Genomic DNA, 21438 nt, shown 5'->3' with positions numbered 1-21438 from the left:
GTCACCTCTACAGTGAGTCTAACTGCTGACCAGGTGAGAAGACAACTGAAGAGATTCCACACAAACAAGGCTGCAGGCCCCGATAGGGTCCCCTCCAGGGTGCTTAAAGACTGTGCCTCCCAGCTTTGTGGAGTACTGCATCATGTCTTCAACATGAGCCTGAGTCTCCAGAGGGTCCCTATGATGTGCAAGAAGTCCTGCATTGCTACTGTTCTGAAGATGCCATAACCCAGTGACATCAAGGACTAAAGGCCAGTGGCAGTGCCATCCCACATCATGAAGACCATGGAGAGGCTCATCTTGGATCAGCTCTGGCCCACAGTCCAGGCATTTCTAGACCCCCTCCAGTTCACGTATCAACCTTGGTATTGAGGACACCATCATCTACCTGCTTTACCAAGACTATGCTTGCCTGGACAAGCCAGCCAGCACTGTGAGGGTCATGTTTTTTGACTTCTCCAGTGCACTTAACACCATTTGGCCTGCTCTTCTAGATAAGATGACAGTGATGCATGTAGATGCCCTCCTAGTGCCCTGGATTGTTGACTACCTGACTGGCAGACCGACACAGAGTGTGTGTCGGACAGAGTGGTCAGCAACATTGGAGTCCCGCAAGGAACTGTCCTCTCTCCCTTCCTCTTCACCCTCTACACCATGGACTTCAGTTACTGCACAGAGACTTGCCACCTTCAGAGGTTTTCTGATGACTCTGCAATAGTTGGGTGTATCAGCAGAGGTGATGAGAATGAGTAAAGGTGACAGTTAAGGACTTTGTCGCATGATGCGAGCTGAACCATCTGCAGCTCAATGTGACAAAGACAAAGGAACTGGTGGTGGACCTGAGGAGGAACAAGGCACCGGTGACCCCTGTGTCCATCAGGGACATCAGTGTGGACACTGTAGAAGAAAAAATATCTGGGAGGGTATATTGACAGTAAACTGGACTGGGCGAATAACACTGACGCCCTCTACGGGAAGGGCCAAAGTCGTCTCTATTTTCTGAGGTGCCTGAGGATCAACATCTGCCGGACTATGCTCAGGATGTTCTATGAGGTCTGTGGTGGCAAGTGATATCCTCTATGTTATTGCGTGTTGGGGAAGCAGGCTGAGGGTGGTAGACCGGTGGCTGAGGGTGGCTGATCGGCAAGGCCGGTGATGTTGTGGGTGTGGAGCTGGACTTGCTGACAGCAGTGTCGGAGAGGAGGACGCTGTCTAAGCTGCAAGCCATTATGGACAATGGCTCCCACCCACTCTACAACAGAGTGACATAGTAGCACATTCAGTGCAACTCATTCTACCAAAATGCATCACAGAGCACCACAGGAAATCATTCTTACCTGTGGCCATCAAACTCTATAACTCCTCCCTCAGTGTGTGATACAGTGTGTTTCACATATTAGCTTAACACAAACAATATTTTTTTAATTAATGAGTAGTTGGTTGATAGACAGTTGTTAGTTCAAATTCGATCTATCAAACTGGGGCCAGGAGACAGGAAACAGGAGATTCCTGGGATGTTTTTTGTTGCCAGTCCATCCCTTTGCATGCCTACTCAAGTCAAAGGGGTGAAATGTGATACAGTTCCTGTCTGCATTAAAATCCACTCATCAGAAAAGGTGTCCTTAGATCCAAAATAGACACAAGACCCTAGCAATCACTAAAACAACCTAAAGTTTACTGTAGCTGTAATCAACCATTGTTACAACATAATGAACATTGTGATGTTGTGAATAGGACTTGAGACTCTGTTGTCTGTGTAAAAGGTGAATGCGTCACTCTAACCAAAAGCCAAAGGTATGTGGACACCTGAACATCATATCTATAACAACAACTAAATTTATTTGTATAGCGCTTTTTACAACTAGAGTTGTCTTAATGCTGATTTACAGAAAAGCTGTTTATGGAAGGATCAAAAGAATAAAAAAAGTTAAAGAAAATTATAGAAAATAAAAAAGGAGTTTCATGTATAGATGTAAGGAACCGAATCCGGGTCCAAGCCCCTCATGAGCAAGCCAGAGGCTTGGAAAAACTCCCTTGGAGTAAGAGGAAGAAACTTTGAGAGGAACCCAGGCTCAGTGGGGGAATCTATCCTCCTCTGGTGGACCCTGGATGAAGAAAGGATAGCTAATGAGATTTTAAGTCAAGATTCAACAAAAAAGCTTAGTGCTTGAACATCTTTCAGAAATGTTCTGATTAATCCAGGACAAAGTAATGTAAAGTTCATTATCATTTCATAGGAGAGATTCAGAGAGTTCATGATCTGTGCCAGATGCTGGTGGCTATACTGTAGTAATTCTTCTCTGTGGTAATGCTACGACGAAACCAAAGTGGAGTTGCCCCCTCCTTTATGGATATAACAGTCTGCACTCTTCTGGGAAGGGTTTTCACAAAATTGTGCAGTGTGTCTGTGAAAGTCTGTGACCATTCAGTCAAAAGTGCATTTGAGACAGGCACTGATGTTGGATATGAAGACCTGGCTCACAATCAATGGTCTAATTCATCCCAAAGGTGTTCAGGCCAATAGAGCTTCTCCACAGCAAACTCATCAAACAAAATCTTTATGGGTCTCACTTCGTATACAAGGGCACAGGCATGCTAAATCAAATCAAATTTATTTATATAGCGCTTTTTACAACTGATGTTGTCACAAAGCAGCTTTACAAAAATGGGAATCACAGCACAGAGAATCAGACAAAACACTGAACATAATATACAGAATATACAGAACCCCCGTGAGCGCTGAGGCAAGGAAAAACTCCCTCAGAGCTGGAGGAGGAAGAAACCTCGGGAGGACCAAGACTCACATCTAAAGGGGGGACCATCCTACCACTGGTCAGACAACTTATAAGTTAAACATTGAAAAGTCAATTTTACATCCACGCAGTTCTAATATATTCAGGTGTGTATAATCAACAGTGGAAACAATTAGAGTTCATATAGATTTGGATGTGATCTGTAGTGGAGAAGCTGCGTTCCAGAAACTTCCATCAGTCTGGTCAATCTAGAACAGGAAATGGCGTTCCCTAATCTTTTGCAACAAAATTGGAAGCATGTAATTGTGTAAAACATCTTTCCATGCTGTAGCATTAAAATTAAATTTTAAAATTAAGATTAAAACAGCCCGGACTTCTGGTGACGTTATGTTGAAGGCTGTAGGTTAAAATCTAAGCTCCGTCCAACTAACAAAAAATCTCCTAACAAAAAGACTAAAAATGCAGCATAACAACACAATCTACAAAGGCATCATCGTGCAGCACTAAGGGCGCAAGTAAACAGGAGAAAGTAAAAGAGATAAATGAAAACTTGAAGTAACAAACTCAACCTCCTGTGAACGATGCGGCTAACACTAGCATATGTGAGCCAGAAAATATTAGGTGAGTTGGAGAAATTGAGGACAGAGAATCAAGAAAGTCACAAACAAACTAAAATTTCCCAGAGGTTCCATAGAAGAGAGCACAGGTGCAGGAGGTACCTAAATAGCTAAAGCAGAAAAGCATCAAGGCCAAGTGCATTTACCCGGCACAGCTAAAAATGGTCATGGAATCTGGTGAGCAGACCTCCCCAACCCTCATAGATGCCCTTCTGGAGCTTCAAGAACTCGGCATGCAGGTTTGAGTGGACAAGCTGAAGCAGATGGAGAAAGAGCTGTCCCAGTATAGATGTAGCAACACAGCAGGGAGACGAGGAAAATATCCAGCGGTGTTTACTGGCACGGATGTTAGGGCCTTCTTCAATGGAGCTGAGTGACCTCATTGTATGCCTAGTATTCTAGGAAGGCTGAAACAATGAGCATTACGAGGATAACCTTTAAGTTTTACTGTAACAGATGGAACTATTACGTCACACGAGTAACTTACCCGCGCAGTGAGCAGCGACCGTTCCGAGCTGGACAATGGTGGCTCAGACACTATGTGCAATTCCCCCAGAGGAGCAGTCACCCTCCCCTGCCCAGATCACAACGGGAACTGGTGTGTGTGTTTAGGTGCTAAAAACCAATTGGGTATGTAGAAGTTCACTTTGTTTTGTTTGCATTATCTTAGTTACTTTGTTGTATGCTTTTGTTTAGTTCTTTCTACCTTGAGACTACTGAAGGGCTAGGATTATCTTGTACTTCTACATGGCTTAATACAAGCTAGGAAAAGTACAGTGTAATATATGAACAGTTAAACTGTATTAGCTATAATGTAAAGGGGATAAGCAGTCCAATTATGAGGAAAAAATATTTTGCCAACTTAAAAATGACATTGTTCTGTAGCTATGAGTCAGGAACCCCATCTCTCAGAGAGTGAACATTTAAAATAACAATGAGAATGGGTGGATCAGGTATATAGGGCTTCTTTTGAAAACAGGGGGGAAAGGGGGCCATTCTGATTAAGAAATCAGTCTTTTTAACCTTTTAACCTTGAAAAAACAATTGGAGATAAAGAGGATAGATACGTATAGGAGGAACTAAAACAACAATATTTATATGCTTTAAATGATGATTGTGCACATTTCGTTAAGAATTTAGCAACTTTATTAGCAGATAAAGCAGAGGGAATTTTGATAGGTGGGGACTTCAACTGTGTTTTGAGACAAAATATGGATAGACTTCCAGTAGAAGTAGGTTCTTTGTCCAAAAAAATATATCTCTTTCTTGACAATGATGGATGAATTGGGCTTGGTGGATATCTGCCATCATCTACACCCTAGAGAAAAGGACTTTACCTTTATGTCACAGGTGCACGGCAGCTATTGTAGTCTGGACATGTTTTTGATACAATATATTGGCAGAAGTATTCATACCGCAGAATGCTGTATAAGAAGGAAGATGCACCCAATATAAAAGAAAAGATTAAATGATTCCTTGACTCAATTAGCCTGTCTAGACTAACAGTAGATGAGGCCAATATGGTCACACTACCTATTACAGAAGAAGAAATCAAAGAAGCTATCGTTAAACTTAAAAATAATAAGTCCCAAGGGTAGATGGCTTCCGTAGAAAATTTTTGTAAATGAGATAACCCCAGATTTATATAGCGTATATAACTATGCCCTAACAGAGCGAGATCCGCCTGTATCCTGGGTGGAAGCAATAATAAGTATTATTCCAAAAGATAACAAAGACCCAACTCAGTGCATGTCTTATCACCCAGTTAGCTTAATCTGTGTGGATCTTAATTGTGACTTCCATTATAGCAAATGAAATTTAAAAACATATCAATAAACTTATAAAGCCAGATTAAATGGGTTTCATTTGTAATCAACATGAAAATGACAATATTAGAAGAGCCTTGAACCTATAATCAGCTGAGAGAGACACTTTGTCTATGCTTCTCAGCTTGGATGCTGAGAAGGCATTTGATAGGGTCAACTGGACTGTCCTGGAACAGGCCCTCAGCTATATGGGCTTTAATGAAACGTTTGTTAATTGGATTAAAGTATTTTATAAAAATCCTAGGTCTACAGTTAGGGTAAATGGACATTGATCAGAATTTTCCCCCCTGGAGCATTGTTCACTGCACTGTCACCCTCTCTATTTGCACTTAGTATTGAACCATTGGCTGAACTACTAAGAGCCAACCCACTCATACAAAGAATAACTGATGAAGGCAATGATCAACACAAATTGGCTCTGCAAATTATATATTATTATTCTTAGAAAATCCTGTTGCTTCTATATCTGCCCTTCAATGTAGCCTTAGTGAATACAGTGCAATGTCAGGATGTAAGGTTAATACAAATAAACCTGAAGCCATAATGGTAGCTGTAGAATGGCCTTTCCAACTACACAATCTTCCCAACTATGACTGATTAAAGAAATAAAAAAGATCTAAATGGATGGGATACACTACCCCTATCACTTGCTGGCAGGACAGAGAAAATAAAAATGAATATTTTACCAAGACTACTGATTTTATTTCAATCTCTATGTGTTTTAATACCACAGTCTACATTCAGATTGCTAGGAAAATGGATATCAAAATTTATTCAGCAAAACAGGAGACCAAGAAAGTGTTAATGTCCTCAAAAGAGAAAGGAGGTCTGAGTTTGCCCAACCTAAAACTCTACTATTCTGCTGCCCAGCTTTGAGCAGCAGTGGCATGGATGGTCAATGATTTAGAGAACAGATGGGTCTCTATTTAACAAAACTCCATATCAGGAATACCATTATCTACTCTTCCATTCTTAAATCAACAATCTTCCAAAAAAATGAATAAGTAATATATGGATTGAATGCAAATTGAAAGTGTAGACTTCAGTCCAAAACCAGTTAAAGGAAGCTATAGTTTTGTCTCGGACGATGCCATAGTAGGAAATATGGAATTTCTTCCTTCCATATGGGATAATGCATATAAAAGATGAACTTTTCACAACTCCAGCCGAAACTTGTGCATAGTAATCTTAGGCTTGTGTACAGCTGCTTGGCCAAGGTAACCCATTTCATGAAACTGTGATCGCAAAGTTCCTTGCTGATAGTGCTTCCAGAGACAATCTTAAACTCTGTAGTGCTTGATGCAACAGACAACAGGTGATTTTTATACACTACACGCTTCTATTTTCCTGCATAGTTTAGTTCCACCTTACATCTGATCCAAATGCAACTAATGCTATACTATACCTCAACACCATTATACACTATATTGCCAAAAGTATTCACTTGTCCGCCTTCACATTCATATGAAATTGAGTGACATCCCATTCTTAATCCATAGGGTTTAATATAATGTCAGCCTACCCTTTGCAAATAGAACAGTTTCACCTCTTCTGGGAAGGCTTTCCACAAGGGTTAGGAATGTGTTTATGGGAATTTTTGACCATTTTTCCATAAGCGCATTTGTGAGGTCAGACACTGATGTTGGACGAGAAGACCTGGCTCGCAGTCTTTGCTTTAATTCATCCCAAAGGTGTTCTATCAGGTTGAGGTCAGGACTCAGACCAGTGCAGACCAGTCAAGTTCTTTCACACCAAACTCGCTCATCCATGTCTTTACGGACCTTGCTTTGTGCACTGGTATGCCCTCCAAAATCTCTTGGTCTGCTGACGCATTAAGAGTTCTTTTCACTGGAACTAAGGTTCTTAGCCCAACTCCTGAAAAACAACCTCACACCATAATCCCACCTCCACCAAACTTTACACTTGGTACAGTGCAGTCAGACAAGTACCGTTCTCCTGGCAACCACCAAAGCCAGACTCGTCCATCGGATTGCCACAGAGAAGTGTGATTCGTCACTCTGGAGAACACGTCTCCACTGCTCTAGAGTCCAGTGGCGGCGCTTTACACCACTGCATTCAACGTTTTACATTGCACTTTGTGATGTAAGGCTTGGATGCAGCTGCTCAGCCATGGAAACCCATTCCATGAAGCCCTCTATGCTGTTCTTAAGCTAATTTGAAGGCCACATGAAGTTTGGAGGTCTGTGGTGATTGACTCTGCAGAAAGTTGGCGACCTCTGCACATGATGCGCCTTAGCATCCGCTGACCCTGCTCTGTTACATAGCCTACCACTTTGTGGCTGAGTTGCTGTCATTCCCAAACACTTCCACTTTGTTATAATACAAGACAGTTGACTGTGGAATATTTAGAAGTGAGGAAATTTCACGACTGGACTTGTTGCACAGGTGGCATCCTATCATGGTACCATGCTGGAATTCCCTGAGCTCCTGAGAGTGACCCATTCTTTCACTAATGTTTGTAGAAGCAGTCTGCAGGCCTGGGTGCTTGGTTTTATACACCTGTGGCCATGGAAGTGATTGGAACACCTGAATTTGATGATTTGGATGGGTGAGTGAATACTTTGGAAATACAGTGTTTATCAACACCAATTACTCAAACTGTAGGCTAATACTGCCAAAGAACCTAAGTACCACATTTCACAAAGGATGCTGCTCTGGTGAAGATGCTTATCTTCTGTTCCGTGCTCAGGAGTGTAAGCTTGCATGTAGCAATAGTCATATTTTAAATCCTTAATGACTTTGTAATTCAAAGGATCTAGTGACATTCTGAGAAAAATGTTCACAGGACAAAATATATCAGCTATAAAAATGTTTTTCTTACCACAGGGAGAGATAGCAGCACTGAGCGTAATTTTCTTTCCCATAGGGAATCAGCTTAGATCCAGAGTTCTTAATTTGGCCAACTAAAATTGATGATACTGCTTCAGAGGTCTATACATTTGATCCAGCCAATCAAAAATTTCTGATTCAGCCAAAGACTACTGAAGAGGTTCATTAGCCGGAGCAGGTGTGGCAGATTGTTGTTGAAACTACATTCTGCAGGAAAGTAGATCTGCAGGATCAGAGTTGGTGTTTACTCTTCTGTGACACCATTTTACTAGTTTTAATGTATTTTAATGTGTATTCTCACAGAAAAACATTTATGTACATTATTAGTCAGTCCTGTTCTCTTCCTCTGAGAATTCTTATTTCTGTACATTTTATCATGTGAAGTTCATATCACAGATACTTCAAACACAACACACCAACAGTGTTGTTAAATCCTTCTCCTCAAAGTATTTTCCATATTATAAAATCTGCAAACCCAATTATTTCAGTCATTTTTCTAATGTTTCCCATGACGAAATTACAGACATCCCTATTAGTCTCTGTCTCTATTGTTCAGTCGCTCCCAGACAGCAATAAATCACAGGACACTGACGAATGGGCTGAAATTGCCGTGGCAACCCTCATCCCGCCAAAGCCCTACTGCCATACGGCAGCAACTTAGCACTGCTATGTCAGCACCGGTTTCCATGGCAACCCTGCCTCTCCGGTAGCAAGCCCTGAAGAGGCGATTGGTTAGGGCGGAACAAACGAGAGGAGAGGCTGCCAAGCTGCCAGCAGCCATGACTGTGCCAGACCAGTGTGTGTGTGTGTGTGTGTGTGTGTGTGTGTGTTTGTGTGTGTCTAGGCAGATCAGGTTCTGAGTCAATGTCTATGTCTGTTTGTGTGTATGTGTTGTGTTTGTACATTTTCAGAACTTATATGTATATATCATATACGTAATAATATTATTAAGACAATAAATAAAATACAAAATGTGACATAACCTTTGCATAGGCCATGTTTTATGTTTTACTCCCTGCAATGTTTGATTCAGCAAATAATGATTCAGCAAATGTTTAGTGTAACTGTTGATCAGTCCCACACATACACTTGGATAGTCACAGTCTTACGGCAAGACCCACTTCCTGTACAGCTTCACTTCACAGAAGGGTACCCTGACATTCTTCTGTAGAAATTGCAAATCAAATGATGGCAAGCTGTCTAGGTCCAATGTTTCTCTTTCATCAAACATAAAGTTATCATTTAAGCCAAAAAGATCTATTTTTGTATTGTCAGTCCATAAAACACTCCTTCAGTACATCTTCTTCTTGGTGAGTGGTGGATTCAGGAACATTGCCATAAGCCAGTCCAAGAGAGGTCTGCAGATCTTTAGATGTTGCTCCTCTGAGTATGTGACCATATTTTAATAGTGAAGACTCAGGTTGATGTTTTAAAAATGGGGCAGGGCCTTCTAAAGTCAAGCTTGATTGTTATCAGAATGATTACACTTCCTGAACCTATTTATACATTATACTGAAGTGATAATTCTAGATGTTCACACTTATGCCAACAAAGACTTTTAATATTGGACCACTTTTTTTAAACAAAAGTCGGGTCAGATTTACATGGAATTTCAGAGCACTCTAAGAGGTTCACAAACCTTTTAGAACTATTGTATATAATATATTTGGATCAAACTACACCTCTCCATGGATCACAACCTTATCGTGGTGGAGGGGTTTGCGTGCTTGAATGATCCTAGGAGCTATGTTGTCTGGAGCAAAAGCTCCTGGTAGAGTCTCCCATGGCAAACTGGTCCTAGGTGACAGGTCAGACAAAGTGTGATCCATAATAACCCCTATGAGAAGACAAGAACAGGATTTGTGTACCCTGCCCGGATCAGGGTTACCGGGGCCCCACCCTGGAGCCAGGCCTGGGGGAGGGGCTCGCCAGCGAGCGTCTGGTGGCCGGGCATTTACTCATGGTGCCCGGCCGGGCCCAGCCCGAAGGAGTTACATGAGTCCCCCCTCCCATCGACCCACCACCAATGGGAGGGGCAGTAGTAGGGGTTCGGTGCTTTGTGGATCGGGCAGTGTCCGAAGGCGTGGGCCTTGGCGTTCTGATCCTCGGTTGCTGAAACTGGCTTTTGGAACTTGGAACGTTACCTCACTGGCGGGGAAGGAGCCTGAGTTGGTGCGCGAGGTTGAGAGATACCGGCTAGATATAGTCGGGCTCACCTCAACACACAGCTTGGGCTCTGGGTCCAATCTCCTTGAGAGGGGCTGGACTTTATTCTTTTCTGGAGTTGCCCATGGTGAGAGGCGGCGGGCAGGTGTGGGCTTTCTCATAGCCCCTCGACTCGGTGCCTGTATGTTGGGGTTTTCTCCGGTGGACGAGAGGGTAGCTTCCCTACGCCTTCGGGTTGGGGAACGGGTCCTGACTGCTGTCTGTGCTTATGCACCGAACAGCAGTTCAGAGTACCCAGCCTTCTTAGAGTCCTTGGGAAGGGTGCTTGAAAGTGCTCCTCCTGGAGACTCTATTGTCCTACTGGGGGACTTTAACGCTCACGTGGGCAATGACAGTGAGACCTGGAGGGGTGTGATTGGGAGGAATGGCCTCTCTGATCTGAACCCGAGTGGTGTTCAGTTTTTGGACTTCTGTGCAAACCACAGTTTGTCCATCATGAACACCATGTTTGAACACAAGGATGTCCATAAGTGCACATGGCACCAGGACACCCTAGGCCGCAGTTCAATGATTGACTTTGTAGTCGTGTCATCGGACTTGCAGTCATGTGTTTTGGACACTCGGGTAAAGAGAGGAGCTGAGCTGTCAACTGATCACCACCTGGTGGTGAGTTGGTTCAGGTGGTGGGGGAAGATGCCGGTCAGACCAGGCAAGCCCAAACGTATAGTGAGGGTTTGCTGGGAACGTCTGGCAGAAGAACCTGCCAGATTGATCTTCAACTCACACCTCCATCAGAACTTTGACCAGATATCGGGGGAGGTGGGGGACATAGACTCAGAATGGTCCATGTTCCGTTCCTCCATTGTTGAAGCGGCTGACTGTAGCTGTGTAGCCGTAAGGTAGTTGGTGCCTGTCGGGGCGGTAATCCTCGAACCCGTTGGTGGACACCCCAGGTGAGAGATGCCGTCAAGCTGAAGAAGAAGTCCTACCGGGTATGGTTGGCCTGTGGGACACCAGAGGCAGCTGGCAGGTATCGACAGGCCAAGCGATCTGCGGCTTCAGTCGTTGCCAAGGCAAAAACCCGTGTATGGGAGGAGTTTGGTGAGGCCTTGGAAAGTGACTTTAAGTCGGCTCCGAAAAGATTCTGGCAAACCGTCAGGCGACTCAGAAGGGGAAAGCAGTGTGCCACTAGCACTGTATATAGTGGAGATGGTGTGCTGCTGACTTCGACTGAAGACGTCATTGGGCGGTGGAAGGAATACTTTGAGGACCTTCTCAATCCCACCGACATGTTCTCCAGTGAGGAGGCAGAGTCTGGGGACATGGGAATAGGCTTGTCCATTACTGAGGCAGAAGTCGCTAAGGTAGTTAAGAAGCTCCTTGGTGGCAAGGCTCCAGGGGTGGATGAGATCCGCCCTGAGTTCCTCAAGGCTCTGGATGTTGTGGGGCTGTCTTGGCTGACACGCATTTTCAACATTGCGTGGACATCGGGGGCGGTGCCACTGGATTGGCAGACTTTTTTAAAAAAGGGGACCGGAGGGTGTGTTCCAACTACAGGGGAATCACACTCCTCAGCCTCCCTGGTAAGGTCTATGCAGGGGTACTGGAGAAGAGAGTCCGGCTTATAGTTGAACTTTGGATCCAGGAGGAGCAGTGCGGGTTCCGCCCTGGTCGTGGAACACTGGACCAACTCTTCACCCTCTCCAGGATTCTGGAGGGTTCATGGGAGTTTGCCCAACCAGTTCACATGTGCTTTGTGGATCTGGAGAAGGCATTCGACTGTGTTCCCTGGGGTATTCTGTGGGAGGTGCTTCGGGAGTACGGGGTACATGGCTCTTTGCTACGAGCCATTCAGGCCCTGTACAAACAAAGCAGGAGTTTGGTTCGCATGGCCGGCAGTAAGTCAGACTTGTTCCCAGTGAGAGTTGGACTCCGTCAGGGCTGTCCTTTGTCACCGATTCTATTCATAATTTTTATGGATAGAATTTCTAGGCGCAGTCAGGGGATGGAGGGTGTCCGGTTTGGTGACCTCAGGGTTACATCGCTGCTGTTTGCAGATGATGTGGTCCTATTGGGGACATCAGGCCGCGAACTTCAGCTTTCGCTGGATCGGTTTGCAGCCGAGTGTGAATGGCCGGGATGAGAATCAGTACCTCCAAATCCGAGACCATGGTTCTCAGGCGGAAAAGGGTGGAGAGCCCTCTCTGGGTCAGGGATAGGCTCTTGCCTCAAGTGGAGGAGTTCAAGTATCTTGGGGTCTTGTTCACGAGTGATGGTACAAGGGAGCGGGAGATTGACAGGCGGATTGGTGCTGGGTCAGCAGTGATGCGGGCTCTTTACCAGTCTGTTGTGGTAAAGAAAGAGCTGAGCCATAAGGCAAGGCTCTCGATTTACCAGTCGATCTACGTTCCCACCCTCACCTATGGTCATGAGCTTTGGGTAATGACCGAAAGAATAAGATCGCGAATACAAGCGGCTGAAATGAGTTTTCTCCGCAGGGTGTCTGGACTCTCCCTTAGAGATAGGGTGAGAAGTTCGGTCATCCGGGAGGGACTAGGAGTAGAGCCGCTGCTTCTTCGCATCGAGAGGAGTCAGCTGAGGTGGTTCGGGCATCTGGTTAGGATGCCTCCTGGACGCCTCCCTCGGGAGGTGTCACAGGCAAGTCCACCTGGGAGGAGACCCCGGGGAAGACCCAGGACACGCTGGCGTGACTATATCGCCCAGCTGGCCTGGGAGCGCCTCGGAATCCCCCTTGGAGAGCTAGTGGAAGTGGCTGGGGAAAGGGAGGTCTGGGCCTCATTGCTTAGGATGCTGCCCCCGCGACCCGAACCCCGGAGAAGCGGAAGCTAATGGATGGATGGATGGATGGATGGGTCAAACTACATATAAGTAGTTACATATATGTAATTTATATAAGGGTCATACTATTATACTAGTATACATGTACTTACATATTCATAGTATATGGCACATCTTTTTAAACCATTTATCCTCCTAATAAATGTGCTTGTAAAAATTGATATCTTGTGAGCTAGTTTGAAGAATTAATTCTAGACATCGCCTTAAAGCCTCCAGAAAGCACCTGGATTTCTTAAATTTCAACACCAACACACTTGATTAAACATACGTTTAAGGTAAGGTACTGATCAGCCAATAACTACAATTAACTTTATAACTGTACATTCTAAAATTAATATTGGGCTGCTATGATGGTTTGGGCATGCTAAACAATAGCACTGACATATGTAAAATGACTATATATTTTATTGATGTGATTTGGTTGTTGCAATAATGCCATTTTTTCTAAGCATCTACTGACTAGACAAATACCCTTTAAAGCATAATATTCTCAGGTGCTCAGTGGTACATGCCTGACATTATATAAAAACAATGTTTGTGAGTGTGTGGTAAAGGTGGCTAGTCTGTTATTTCACACTCAGCAGGAGGAGCAGAATATGGCCAGATCCTTCTCCCTCTTCTCTCATTTTCTCTCTCTCTCTCTCTCTCATCCCTCATTTAGCATGGGATAAACACACTGGAGCTGACATGGATAACAGGCTAACACTGAGAGAACATTTGTCTTGCTGTGAACGCCTTGGATGTGCTTGGATGTAATCTCTCTTCCCTTCAATCATACCCACAGGTGTATACATGTATACATATCAAATATTGATGTATTTGCTATTAAAATGCTTAAATTAATGAGGAATGGTCATCAAAAAAAAGCCTGACGTATTAGTCTAGTATGGTTCACACTGTAATAAACACTAAGCATAAAATAACTATTAGTACAGTCTCTCGATTCTCGAAAATAAAGTACATAAATAAAAAATATAAAATCTGCTTTTGCATATGCAGGCAGATCGAGATATAATATCAACCATAGATATACATACATGGAAGCCGTGTTGGGTCCAGTTTGGCACATCAGTGACGGTGGTATTTTGTGGCAGTCAACATGGCTCCTGGACCACATTCAGTACAATTAGAGAGAGACTGTTCAAAAAAGGTACTGTGCAAAATTATACTGTTTCAAGAATATTGCTCTCTGAAAGTGGGACAGGGTTATATAATGGTAAGAATGCAGCAATCCATGCTTATGTTCATGTGATATTTAAATGTGGATTTGACCATGTGGTTGGTGATTTCTCTACCTTTATATTAAGCTTAGTTTTATTCAATAGCCTAAACAGAGAATTTAACTTGATGTTCTAGTTATATTCACTTATTTACAATGATTGTTAATGGGAAAATGCATTGTAGATAAATTACAGCAGTTACTAATTCCATAAGGATATTCACAACTAGCATCTTCTTACAGGAAACTTAAGTCTGTTTCTTATTCGCCAGCTTCTTGTTTAAATTTTCTCATTGGGCATGATCACATTACGCAGCGAGGTAAACGCCATAGATGCTTCCTACGTACAAGCAGATGGTTGCACATTGCATTCCACAAACACGTCAAATCTTTCCTTAAGGATACTAGATGGCTTTGACCACCAAAAGAGCCCAGAAACCTGCCTTGGTTGAGGTGGTGTCTGAAACAGGCATAAGGGAGAGGTGGGTCAATTGTATCACATCAGCAAGCTCAAGCTATGAGCAGATTTCTTAGGGAAACTGGATATTATATCCAGAGATAGTTCAGATGATATGGGATATGTAAGGCAGAGCTGAGGTGGAACTGCTCACAAATGCACATTCAACACCTTCCAATACCTTCTCTTGTTTGGCCAAGCAGACAGCAGTGCCCCGTTGGGCCAGAATGCCCTTGGCACACAGTTGGCCCAATCATCTGTTATATGCTATTCCTCCGTTTTCACTCCTCTGGCCAACAATACAGGTTCCAACAATAGCAACATTGAGTGCTGTTGATTGCCCCCATTGGCCAGCGAGACCCTGATTTACCCTTCAAATATCATGGCCATCAGGGAAGCCTCATCTCTCCCCAAACAGGCCAGACCATCTGCCACACAGGGGTGACACATTGCTAAACCCCTGGCCAGGCCATCAAAAGCTGATGAGGCCAAAGCACAGTTTATGGAGTGTACATCAAGCATGAGACACGCTGCTGAATGCCAGTGCACCTACCACTCGTGTCATGTATTCGCATAGGTGGAGATTATTTTCACAGTGGCATTGCATTCAAGCTACAGACCCAATTAAAGATCCATTACTCATGGTTCTGGATTACTTACAGAGCTCACTGGATAAGTGTCTTTCTCACAACAGTAAAAATAAACATGACAGCAATATCTGGACATCATGTACAAGAGGATGGTTGCAACTTAGGTTCACATGAGGTTGTCACATCTTTCCTCAAGAGAACCAGATGTCTATACCCACAGAAACAACCCACTAGCCCACCTTGGGACCTGCCTCTGGTGTTAGCCTCTTTGTACAATGTTCCATTTGCACTGGCCTGCGTGAAAAATTGAAGTGGCTTAAACAGCCGTTCTTCTAGCAATCGCAACAGCTTAAAAGTCTGTGAATTACGTTCTCTCTGCATCAGCCCTCCATGCATGTGATGGTATCCTGAGGACAAGGGTGTGACTTTATGGCCCAGCCCTACATTTATTGCAAAAGTTTCTTCTCAGTTTGTTAATCAGCCTATCATATTGCTTGCTTTTACTATTACTATGCCCAGTTCAGGTGGTGCGACTTTCTGTCTGCCACAGCAGCCCTTTCCCAGTCAGACCAGTTGTTTATCTGCTGTCATTAGGCATGCTTGCCGGTCTATGCACCAATATGCGATTGCATATGATCAGCTGATATTCATCTAACTAAGCTGATCTTGAGAGCTGATTAGTGATGCTAGGTTGCAGGAGTTTGGGCAGAAGGCAGGAAACATCCTGGACAGGTCACTAGGCCATCACAGGGCAAACACACAGACATACACAGTCACATCTAAGACCAACTGGGGTCCAGCACTACATCTAATATATTACATACACATATACACATTATTTATTATGCTTTTTTGCCATTACTGACATGCTCCACTTACTCTCAGTCAAGGACAATGACACAGTATTTTGTAATTTCATTCATTCAGCATTTGTTTTGTAAGAGAAAAGCAGAACACCCAAAGGAAACCCACAGACAACATGCAAACATGCACACAGAAAGGAACCTTGTTGCCCTGCCAGGGAATCAAACCCAGACTCTTCTTACTGTGAGGCAACAGCGCCACTGTGCCACCCTGAAAATGAACACATTGCTTACATTTTTAATCAGTACCTTCTCTATTTTCTGCATTGTATGGATGCCTCAGGTTCTGTCCACAGTACTTGCAACACCACTAGTGGTCATCAGTTACAGAACATTGGTTACATATAGAGATTCATGAAAAAAAGCATTAAATTCAAATTAAAACATAAAATTAAATTTAATTAATGCCACAAAACCAGGGTCATTAGGAAAATTATTTGTAAGGTACAGATGACTGTTCTTAATAATGCATCCATGTTAAGTGCTTTGGATTTTAGATGTAGCAGAAAATATTTATTTCTACAAGAAACATCATAATACAAGTAATCAGAATGTGATTGGTATTTTTTCAGAAATGCAGATGGCAATTCAAGCATTCTCATTTCTTCCAACAAAGACAGACATTATGAAATATTGGGCATAATGGGACTAAGCTTATGGAACATGTGGTTTATGATTTAATAATTGCATTACCTAACTAGGCAAATAACTTGCTGTTTTTAAAAAATATAGGACCGTCTCTTTTTTGACAAATTCTCCATTATTTATTTATTGAAACAAGTCAGCACTTTTTTCATTGATATGTCTTGCAAATCAAAGATTTCCTGAAATACTACCTTTCCTCGATTGTTTCTTCTTTACCATTTGTTGTCTATTTTCTTTCAGTCATTGTGCTTTTCTGATTTGTTTTCTTGCTTTGTGTTTTGTCACAAACACACAATCAACCTGTGCAAAAGTATAAAATCCACTTAGCGATATGAAACAGCTAAACTGGTTTCTTAGAATGCCATGTTTGTCATCTTTGCTTTGCTTCTTTGGTTGTTTGCATTTGGATTACAAATAGTAATACTAAGAATAGTTAAGAAGAATAACAGTTCTTTGAATTTGAAATCAAACCGCTATTAAAAACAGCTTAACACCTGTATTTGAGTATACTGCTTTGCTTCTGAGTGACCCAACCCCCCTACTGAATAAGCCAAGATTGACAAACATTTAATTCTCAAGCCTGGAGATAGAGAAGCTCAACAATAGTTTAGACTGTACCCAGATAGATGCAATTCTACCTGAGCTGCTCTACATACTGTGCCCTTCTGAGTGGGCCTTAAATCAAATCAAGCAACATGCCACAACCTTTCAGAAAGAAGGAAAGAACACAGGAGAAATTATCCTCTAATGCTGTCAGAACTATTCAATTAAAAAAAGGGGGGGAAATCCATTTACATGATTATATTGCATATTTTAGATCCTCCTACTGGATTCTCTTATAGTAATAAACCAAGTCTGTTTTGCACACCCATTTGCATTTATAGTCACAAAGTGTTTTACTGTTCTATATTTAAGTTTTTAAGTTTTTTGATATTCTTGAAAGGCTATGTATGCTTGTCATTTTTCCGTAGATTACTCCATTACTATTATAATTGAGGGTGATATCCTAATATGCTCCATAATGTCTTTATTTACCTCATTTGAACAGACAAGCTGGCTTTTCTGAAAGCACCTTGGTATAAAAATTCTTGCAAGGCAGCAGAGACATTCTGACATTTGAAGTTTTTTTTTTCTTTCCTAACAGTTATGAATATCTGAATCCTTTGAGTGCTTATATTGAAGTCGGTACAGAGCCTGTCTCTGTCTATATGGTTTGCTGAAACTGGCTAGTGAAAGCACACTAACTGAATTAGAAAATAAAGACCTTGAATCTGACCATTGCTGGAATGCCACCTCACTCTATTGGCTTCTCTCTAAAATCACCTTATCACACTCTCCTTGGGAAGGTACTGTGAAAAGCCTTTATTTATATCCAATTCTCTCTCTCTCTCTCTCTCTCTCTCTCTCTCTCTCTCTCTCTACTTTCTCTCTCTCCATTCTCCCTCCCTCCCTCCCTCCCTTCCTCGACAGGTCCTCATGCTTTTGGCAGGGAGGTTTTTTTTTCGAGAGTGAGAGAGCAGGAGGCAATGATGATAAACGGTCATTACCGCTAACACCATGTGGAGATTTTGGCCAAAGGATCGGCTGCCTGTAGAGGCTGGGTGTCGAGTGTGTTAACACAGCCAAATTGTGCATGTATAAACTAGTGAGTCTCTGTGTGTGTTAGACTATGTGTGCCTGTCTATTCAAATGCATCACAAAAAATGTTTTACTGTTTAGATGAGCTGGAAAAGTTGGTTCATCTGTAAATGAGAAATGCAAATGATGGTGGTGGAAGCAGATGTTTCAAGTAAATTATGACTACCCATTTTGTCAAGCCTTTGGTAATATGCTTTTCCTGTTAGATAAAGAGTGTAGATCTGGGGGTCATAGAGTATTGTGGTAAACTAGGATTGTTGGTGCTGTCGTCCCGCTGCTCTCACGAGTTCGCTCAAATTTGTTGACAGTGGAGTGGAGGCCCAGAGACATTTCAGGGAGCCCTCATGTCATTTTACCTTCTAGCTCTCCCTTTTAGTTTGCCTTTAAAATCTATACCTGCCAGAATCTTTGCTGCACTCTGTTAACACCATACTGTAATCATTCTCTCTCAACAGAACTAACTGTTGTGAGTCCGGCTTGAGCGGCGCCATGTAAAGACGTGTTCGAGGCGAGCTCCTCCGAGGAACTACAATTTTCAAACTTTCAGCTTCAGTACCAGCATAATGCTTAGTAAAATATACTAAAAAGCGTCTCTGTGCAGAGTGAAAGGTTTGGTAGACAGAAAAGATGCCCCAAGCACGCGGAAAAAAAGACACAGAAGCCGAAGCTAGCGCGGATCCTCGGTCAACTACGAAGAAGGCCATGGCGGCCGCTAGCGAACAACAGGCGGTCTTGCAAGCGATCAGCGCGCTGAAGGTCGACTTGCTGGCCAAGATTGACGAGAAGGCCTCAGCACAAGCCGCAGAGCTCCGTGACCAGATCGGAAAATTACAAGCTGAGCTAGGCAACGTGCTGGAGCAAGTGAAAACCAGGGTGGAGGCTACTGAAACTCGCATGGTGGAGCTGGAGGCCTCGGTGAGTGGACACTCAGACTTCATTGTTAGTGTGGAAAAGGACATGCTAACCCTGAGAAAAGAGCTGGCTACACTAAAAGACCGATGTGAGGACCTAGAGGCAAGATCACGTCGCTCCAATCTGAGAATTATGGGGGTGAAAGAAGGCCGAGAAGGGGGCAAGAAGCTAACTCAGTTTGTAGCAAATCTCCTAAAAGACGTTCTTAACCTCGAGACGCCCCCACTCCTGGACCGAGCACATCGCTCTCTCCGAAGTAAACCGACGGAGGAAAATCAGCCACCACGAGCATTAGTGGTAAAGTGTCACTATTTCTCTGAAAAAGAGGCGATTTTGCGAAAGGCGGTTGAAAAGAGGCTCATGACAACGGCTGACGGCGGCAGGATCCGCGTCCTCCCGGACTTCACTTTGACCGTGAGTAGACGGCGTGCGGCATTTAATGAGATCTGGAGCCTGCTCCGGGGCTGCGAAGGGGTCCGGTACGGGCTGATGTATCCGGCAACGCTGAGAATCACCACATCGGAGGGTACAGAGGTCCGCTTTGAAGACCCAGAAAAGGCGAGGGCGTTCATCAGGAGCAACATGGCAAGTTCGACCCAAACGCCGCTAGCTGATGTGCCAGGTAGCTCCAGGGATATCCAGTCTGTGGTGGAGCACTGAAGGTCTTTCGACTGGCTAACTCAGTCCTGGACTGATGGACATCAACCGTATTTTAGGTGGAGATGGACCATACCGTCATATCACGGAGAAGGGCCGTGAATCAAACCTAGTAAGTCAGTCCTTACATGGACAAGAGGCAAAATTTAGTACAGCGATACTGTGAACAACTGATTTAGGGATGATAGTGTAGTTCTGAGGAGGATGGCCTACATGGTAAGCTTTCAGTACAAGAAAATCTGCTGGAAGAGATTTGTGTTCGACTGTTCAGCAGTTGGTAGTGTGTAATGGTTATGTTAGTGAGTTCTTTCTTTCCCCAAGCCCCCTAATTTTGCTGTTTTTCTGTCTTTTTATTTCTTTCTTTCTTTCTTTAATTTTTGGATGAATATTTGTTGCAAGGTAGGACCTCAAGGATACTTAGATTTTAAGATGCGTTGTATGTCCGCAGTAGTGGAGCCCAAGACACGTTTTTATACTCTGGGATGATGAGTAGTAGCCAGACACAGAAGGCAATCACAAAACTGGTAACCTGGAACGTTCGGGGGTTAAATAATCCGGTAAAGCGCAACAAAATCTTTACACATCTGGAGAAGATGAAGAGTGAAATTGTGTTTATGCAAGAAACCCATATGTTAAATAAAGAATATTTAAAGCTGAAAAGGGGAGGGTTCACACAGGTGTATCACTCAGGGAGTGGGGGTAGGTTCAGAGGAGTGGCCATTCTGTTACATAGGAACATTCAATTTGTGGAGTCAAAAGCCATCACTGATAAAAATGGAAGATACTTGATCATCCAGGGGAAGCTGTTTAATTTGCCTGTAGATATATAGATATAACATATACGCCCATAATTGGGATAACGCTCAGTTCTTTAAGGATGTGTTTTCTCTTCTCCCTCAACTAGATACTCACAGCTTAATTCTAGGAGGTGACTTTAATTGTGTGTTACACCAATCACTCGACCGCTCCAGCCCTAGAACGAACATAGGCAGTAAATCAGCTCAGTGTATTAATTCTTTTCTTTTGGAATATGGAATGATTGACCCTTGGAGATTTAAATATCCAACTCAGAAACAATTTTCCTTTTTTTCCTCAGTACATCATACATACTCCAGGATTGATTATTTTTTAATGGATAGAAAATTGCTCTCATTGCTGAGTTCAGTAGAATATGAAAGTATAGTTATATCAGACCATAGTCCAGTGGCACTCGAGCTCCGCTTTCCTGAAAACATACCGCCTGTGCAAATGAGTTCCATATTGAGTTCTACCGAACATTCTCTACTCAGATAACGCCTCTCCTCTGTCGTGTCTTTGAGGAGATATTAGAAAAGGAAGCCCTGCCCTCAACAATGACAGAAGCAGTAATATCAGTTCTTCTTAAAA

General features: G+C 43.2%; 1 protein-coding gene across 4 annotated transcripts in view; it reads right to left on the bottom strand.

The window, feature by feature from the left end:
- Positions 1 to 21438, bottom strand: part of LOC108435120 (glutamate receptor ionotropic, kainate 2-like) — a 106009-nt gene that overhangs the window by 36633 nt on the left and 47938 nt on the right. The window lies entirely within an intron of this gene.

This window comes from Pygocentrus nattereri, chromosome 1, assembly GCF_015220715.1.
Source record: "Pygocentrus nattereri isolate fPygNat1 chromosome 1, fPygNat1.pri, whole genome shotgun sequence".
In the NCBI taxonomy this organism is placed as follows: Eukaryota; Metazoa; Chordata; class Actinopteri; order Characiformes; family Serrasalmidae; genus Pygocentrus; species Pygocentrus nattereri.
This window is presented reverse-complemented; position numbering and strand designations above follow the sequence as displayed.